A 7,302-nucleotide genomic window follows, 5' to 3' on the forward strand; every position below is an offset into this window, starting at 1 on the left:
CATTGGTCTCTCTTCTCAAGGCAAACTGTAATCAAATTACTTTCTTTTGTTTTAAATTTCTGAACCCAGATGTGAATCATATCTGTCTTTGTATGTTGTGATTTTGGGGGGATATTGCTTTAGGTTTTTCTCCTTTTCAGCCAAATTAAACCAAAATCAAAAGAGCTTTTTTAGAAAATAGCCTTAATTAAAGGTTTTTTTGATTTTTATTAATTAGCACGTAGATTTTAGTGGAAGTAATTTTTCATGATAAATATTGGATAAACAAGAATTTAACACATTTTATTATTTATCAGACCTCAACATTGAAGAAGCTATGCGTGTAGGTTAATGCTTAGAATCTAAACAGGTGCGATTGTTCACATTCTATCATAATGAAAAAACTGACTTGTTTCATGTTTTTATCTGGATTCTTAGAATTTTAGAGTTGGAAGGAACCTTAGCTGATATCCTTTACAAGTTAATGTCAGAGCAACATTGAATGAGATAATCAAAATGTTTTTTTAACAACAATGCTTATAAAAGCCTATCAGATTTTTCAGAATAAAAGAGAGTCTCTCTCAGATTGGAGAGTCTAAAACTACCAGTTCATAAACTATTTACAAATGTAAAGGGAAGACATTTCATATATCATTCTATTTCCCTGCATGTTAAACTTCTTTTAACACACGTTCTTAATTGCAAGTGATACACTTTTTTTAAGAAGTAGTATCATATGGACTGTGGTAAGAGATTTGAAAAGAGACACTAGAAAAGAGGATGAGAGAACAGGTAATAATGTGAAAAGATTTATCATTCTGAAGTTAGTTATGAGTTATTTCTTCGAAGAAGTAGAAGTAAAAATCACATATCTCCCAATATGTCAAAAACTGCTTCAAGAATCATCCTATTTTAAAACAGTATCTTTTGTCCTATTGCGGTCACTTTTTTGATGACTCTGTGTGTATATGTGTTCAAATTATTAAGAATAACCAAGAAATAACATACACAGGATCTAATGATGGCCATCAAATTCTGTTTCTCTATAATTTGATCTTATAATGTTTGTCATTTGTCAAATTTTTCTACTAATTTGGGAAGTTTACAGATAAAACTGTGCAAATATTCTAAACAGTCTCCTCAGTAATGCTTAGTGACTTTATTTGACCCAAAGCAAGAAGGCTTTTTAAAAAATTATTTAAATATCTTAGTAGCTTTCAATTCAAGTTCCAGGATATTCCAAACATTACCAGGTAGTTTCTCTACTTTTTACCCACTGAGTCCCTATTTTATTCATTTCTCCCTTTTTGCTTAGCCATTTCTCTCCGCCCTTCCTCCTACTTGTCTCAGCTCTCTTGGCTACTGCATTTTATGCTGCTAGAGATTGAAAAGGATAAAACCAGTAGCGCTAGGGTTAATGGATTATGTTAGTCTTCAGGGTTAATAGGTTATGTTAGTCTTCTGCCCCTCATCTCTTTTCTTGACACAGACATGCCTACATGGAGCCATAGATCTGTTTTGTTTTGTTTTGTTTTTTTGTATATTGGTTTTTCTCGGAGCACTATCCTTTCTTATATTAAAATATGAAGGACCTTGAACTAGAAAGTTAGTTATACAGACTTCAATATAAATTGAAGTCATCCATGGGTGGTGAGGGGAGAGGAGTAGTTAAGAAGGGACAGCTGGTCTATATATAATATTGACGTTGGCCAGCGATTGTCATTATTGGCTACCTATGTTACCTACCATGTGTTAGGATCCTTTTTTTTTTCCTAGTATGTATTTTGCATCTTTTGCGAACTCCTCTTATTCAGAATGCACCCTGAATTTGGCTTTTAATTCGTTTTCAGCCTTTTGTTTTTTTATACCATCTCCCCGAAACATGTTTTTTATATATCCTTTTGATATTTTATTCAATTTTTGTTTTTTTAAGCTACTAAATGTTTGGTCATTTCAGTATCACTGCATACAAATTAAGACAACATTGTTGCCAAATTACAGTGTTTCCCTCAACAAATAAAAGTTTACATTGAAGGTGGCAACATTAAGAAAATAACTATGGCCATGCTACCCTGAACAAGCCCGATCCCATCTATCTCAGAAGCTAAGCAGGGTCGGGCCTGGTTAGTACTTGGATGGGAGACCACCTAGGAAGACTAGCTGCTATAGGCGTAAAAAATAAGTAAATAAGTGAGTAAATAAATAAAAATAACTTAAAATTTTGTTAAAGCAATCTATGTTTTTAAAATTCTGTTTTGGTATATTTTATATATACAAAAGTAGAATAGTTTAATGAATCCCCACAGATCCATTACCCATTTCAAGTATTATGAACTCATAGCCAGTATTGTTTTGTCTATTCTGCCTGATAATTTTGCGGCCAATCTTAGATGTACTGTTTCATCCATAATTATTCTAGAATGTATCTCCAAAAGATAGGGCCTCTTTTAAGATGTAACGTGAATGCAATTATTATACCTAAAAATATTGGTACCAACTTCTTAGTCATTTGGTATCTAGTCAGTGTTTCAGTCTCTCCAGATGTCTCATACTTTTTATTCTTAGTTTTTTTATTCTTACTTGAGTCAGCATTTATATAAGGTCATTGAAAGTTTCTTTATTTTTTGGCACATCAAGATGTTTGGCACATCATCTTATACATTTCCTGTTCAAACCTGGAAACATCCATTTCTTCAAGAAGCCCTAACTCCTTTTTAGTTAGAAATGGCGAACAGAATCAAAGCACTAGGAGTACACTTTGCTATTGGGTTGATCGTTGTCATTTTTATGATTTGTTTGTTAATCTATCGTGAAGAGTAATACCTCCATTCCCTCTTCACCCTTTTTTTAGATCACTTGAAGTTGCCCCCACAGATTACTTTTGCAGGTGGGTAGATTTGTTTGGATAATTTTTTTTCTCTGGTTTTTCATTTTGGATAGTTTCTACTGCTATGCCTTCAAGTTCACTAATCTTTTTATTCTGTATTGCCTAATCTGCCATTTATCCCATCCAGTGTATTTTTCATCTCACATTGTGCTTTTCATCTCAGAAATTCAGTTTGGGTCACTATATCTTCTATATCTCTACTTTTCAATATATGAAATACAACCATACCTTTAATTTTCTTGTCTACTAATTCTAACATCTTTGACAGTTTTGGATTAGTTTCAAATGATCATTATTCTAATTTTCAGATATGTCTTCTTAAATCTTTGCTGCCCGGTAATCTTTGAGACATTGTGATTTTTACCTGTTAGCTGCTGGATATTTTTTTAGCCCCATAAATCTTCTTGAGCTTTGTTCTGGGAAGCAGTTATGTTTCTTGGAAACAGTCTGATCCTGTTCAGATTTTACTTTTATGATGTGTTAGGTGGATCCAGAGCAGTGTTTAGTCTAGGGCTAAACATTCCCTCGACTGAGGCAGTACCTTCCTGAATAATTTATCCAATGCCCAGTGACAATGAATTTTTCTAGTCTTTTTTTTCATTTGAGATATAATTGACATATAACACTTTATTAGTTTTGGATGTGCAACATAATGATAATATACAATACAGTATTGTTAACTATAGTCACCGTGCCATACATTATATCCCCAGGACTTATCTTCTAACTGGAAGTTTGTACCTTTTGATCACCTTCATCTATTTCTTCCACCCTTCCCCAAACTTCTGGCAACTACCAATCTGCTCTCTGTATCTATAGGTCTGGGTTTTTGGTTTTTCTTTAGATTCCATATATAAGTGATATCATCCAGTATTTGTCTTTCTCTTACTTATTTCACTTAGCATAATGCCCTTAAGTTTTATCCATGTTGTTGCAAATGACAGGGTTTCTTTTTTTATGGCTGAGTAATATTCCATTGTGTTTATGTACCACCTCCTTATTCATTCATCCTTTGATGGCCATTTAGGTTATTTCTGTGTCTTGACATTGTAAATAACACTGCAGCAATATGGGGTGCAGATATCTCTTTGACATAGTGTTTTTATTTCCTTCAGATAAATACCCAGAAATAGAATTGTTAGATCATGTGGTTGGTCTATTTTTAATTTTTTGAGGTCTCTTTATACTGTTTTCCATAGTTTCTACACCAGTTTACATTCCTACCAACAGTACAGTGTTCCCTTTTCTTCATATCCTCACCAACACGTGTTATCTCTTGTCTTTTTGGTAATAGCCATTCCAACAGATGTGAGGGATAATCTCATTGTAGTTTGGATTTGCATTTCCTTGATAATTAACAGTGTTGAGCACCTTTTCATGTACCTGTTGGCCATCTGTATGTCTTCTTTGGAAAAATGTCTCTTCAGACCCTCTGCTCATTTTTTAATTAGATTGGCTTTTTTTCTGTTGAATTGTATAAGTTCTTTATCTATTTTGGATACTGGCCCCTTATCAGATATATGGCTTGCAAATATTTTCTTCTGTTCTAAAGATTGCCTTTTCTTTTGGTCGATGGATTCCTTTGCAGAAGATTTTGTTTGATGTTTGTTTAATTTTGCTTTTGGTGTCAAATCCAAAAAAAAAAAAAGCCATCACCAAGACCAACATCAAGGAGCTACCACCTATGTTTTTTTTTTTCTAGTTTTATGGTTTCAGGTCTTACATGCAAGTCTTTTAGTTCATTTTGAGTTGATTTGGGGGTATTGGTGTAAGATAGTGGTCCAGTGGTCTTTTACATGTGGCTGTCCAGTTTTCCCAGCACCATTTATTAAAGAGACTGTCCTTTCCTCGTTGTATAATCTTGGCTTTTCTGTTGTAAATTAATTAACCATATATGTGTGGGTTGATTTCTGGCCTATGACTATGAATTTTTCTAGTCTTTTTCATGAGAACAGACACTGTTGGTACCCTGTAGGAAAGCCGTGCACTATTCCCTCTAATCCTTCCAGAAGATTTCTTTTCTGCCTGCCTCTGGTAGTTTCCTCATATACCTATACTGATTAGCGCACTGCTAAAAACTTGAGGGGATCCCTCTGTAGATCTCCAGGGTTCTCTTCTCTTCTGCAGCTCTCTCCTCTGTGATACTTTGTGTTCTATAGATGCCTTAGTCCCTTAGACTTAATTCCATATCTTTAAGTGGAAAGTCTCAAGGTAATAAAATGGAGCAATCGTAAAGTTCAGCTCATTTATTTCTCTTCTCTCAGGAGTCGCTGCCTTCGTTGTTTGATGTCTAAGATCTTTAAATCTGTTGTTTCTTGCATTTTGTCTGCTTTTGTTTTTTTGTCATTTCAAGCAAGAGAGTAAATCTAGTTCCTGTTATTCCATCTTGGCTGAAGCAGAAGTTCCTAGGTGTTTGTTTAACTCTAAGAAATTACCGGTTTTACCATTTTACACTTCTCTTAACATTCTATGAGTTCTAATTGTTCCACAACCCCACTTACATTTGGTCATGTTAGTCTTTTTACTTTAGTCATTCTAGTGAGTTTGAAATAGTATCTTATTGTAATTTTGATTTGTGTTTCCCTGAGGTAGTCATGTTCCTTTAATCTTCTTTAATTTAGAACAGTTCTTTTTTTCATGGCGTTAACTTTTTTTTTTCCTTTTAGAATCTAGGCCAGTTTTTTAAAATTTATTTATTTAAATTAGTTTCAAGTATACAGTATGTTGGTTAGATATCTATATAGTTTGTAAAACGATCCCCCCAATTGCACTCTCCCTCCCCTGGCCCTCTACCTAGCCCATGTATTATCCATTTTGGCTGTTTTTCTGTTGCTTTTTCAATTTACTAGCAAAGCTCTTAAGTTTCCTGGTCTTATTAGTGTGGATTTATGAAGTAGGTGTCCAGGGGCACAGTCCTGAGAGGGATTCAGCTGCAGGTCACATTTAGCCCAAGCCTCTGTCCCTCCGAGGCAACCTGTTAAGATTCAGCAAGCAATCCACAGGTGCTGTGCTTATAGTTGCCTCAAAAGGCCACACCAGGAGCCAGCTGGCTCCAGTGTGAGTCTAGGTGCTGCTCAGCAAGGAGCACTTGACTCACTGAGGATACAGCTGGATGTGGCTTGGGTGAGGCCATGAGTTGGGGGAGGCGGGGTTTCAGGGAATCCTCTGGGCGGAGCGACTTCTGTTATCCAGTCTGATGGCCTCATAGCTTTGGCGGTGCTCTGTCCACACACTGGGAGCAGGGAGGGCTCAACAGGAAACAATGGAGACTGCCAGCACTTCTGAACAGAGCAAATCTTGCTTCAGCCCTCACTCTGGCAATGTCTCCCTGTAAGTCCGTGGTGCCCCCTGTGCGCAGCCAAATTGGCACTGGTGCTCAGAGCAAGCAGGTCCATCACCACAAAAATTCGCTGGTGGACGCCGCCCCTTTAAGAGGTGTCTGCTGCTGCTGCTGCAGCCTTCATCTCACTCAGCTGCTCATGACCAGGCAGCCCCAGTCCTCACTGCGTTCTCCTTTCTGCCGTTGCGGGGTGATTTCTTGGATTTCTCCTTAGTTGTATGGCTTGTTCATCAAGATCCCAGGTGATTTTTCCTTGCTGCTGCTCCTTATTTTCATCACAACTTTGATTTGGTCGCCAGAGGTATGAACAGAGCCTCTGTTATCTATGCCATTTTTTTCCCTCTCTAGTCCAGTTGTTTTGTCCCTTCATTTGAATTTATCTGATTGTTTCCTCATGGTTAAATTCAGATTAATCATTTTTGTCAAGTATACTACGTGGATGATATTTTGTTCTCGTTGTGTAATATCAGAGGGCACATGATGTGAATTTGTGCTTATCATTGGTGCTGATAAGTTTGATCAGTTGGTTAAAGCAGTATATTTCAGATTTTACTGTTTAAAAGTACTTTTTTCCTTTTATAATTAATAAGTAATATATGGGGTGATATTGTCACACTGTGACAATTTTTCCCAGCAGTCTTTCATTTAATAGTCTTAGAATTCATTGATACTTACCTAAATCAGCTATTACTATAGTAATTGTAAAGTGATGGTTTTCTATTTCTGTCATACTTTGTATATTTATTACTTGACTTTTTCCTCTAACAGAAATTTCCATCCCCCCAGCACACACTTATTTTAGTATCTCTTTGGATTCATTGTATTTTTAATTTATAAGTTAATTCATAACGTCACTCTTTAAATGTTTTCAACTTGGGCTAGTGACATCCTCTCAAACTGGTTCCCATTTCTTGACATGTTCCTTGACTATTGGCACAGCAAGGTTTTCCAGATTTGCTCTGGATTTGGCCATTTCTTCAAGGACCCCGGGTTTTTCTTCAGTGGAGAATCTTAAAAGTCTGGGCTAGGTCATTATTATATATGTATGTCTAATTTACGTAGAAGCTTCTAGAGATTCAAGATACCAATGTCTTGC

At 35.9% G+C, this 7,302-nt stretch overlaps 1 protein-coding gene and 1 pseudogene across 1 annotated transcript in view; both read left to right on the forward strand.

Moving 5' to 3' along the window:
- SRPK1 (SRSF protein kinase 1) overlaps window positions 1-7,302 on the forward strand; it is a gene marked incomplete at its 5' end in the record, with an annotated part of 71,561 nt that overhangs the window by 25,588 nt on the left and 38,671 nt on the right. The window lies entirely within an intron of this gene.
- LOC112476177 lies at window positions 2,034-2,151 on the forward strand (annotated as a pseudogene).

The sequence above is a fragment of the Pteropus alecto genome, unplaced genomic scaffold, assembly GCF_000325575.1.
Source record: "Pteropus alecto unplaced genomic scaffold, ASM32557v1 scaffold202, whole genome shotgun sequence".
NCBI lineage: Eukaryota > Metazoa > Chordata > Mammalia > Chiroptera > Pteropodidae > Pteropus > Pteropus alecto.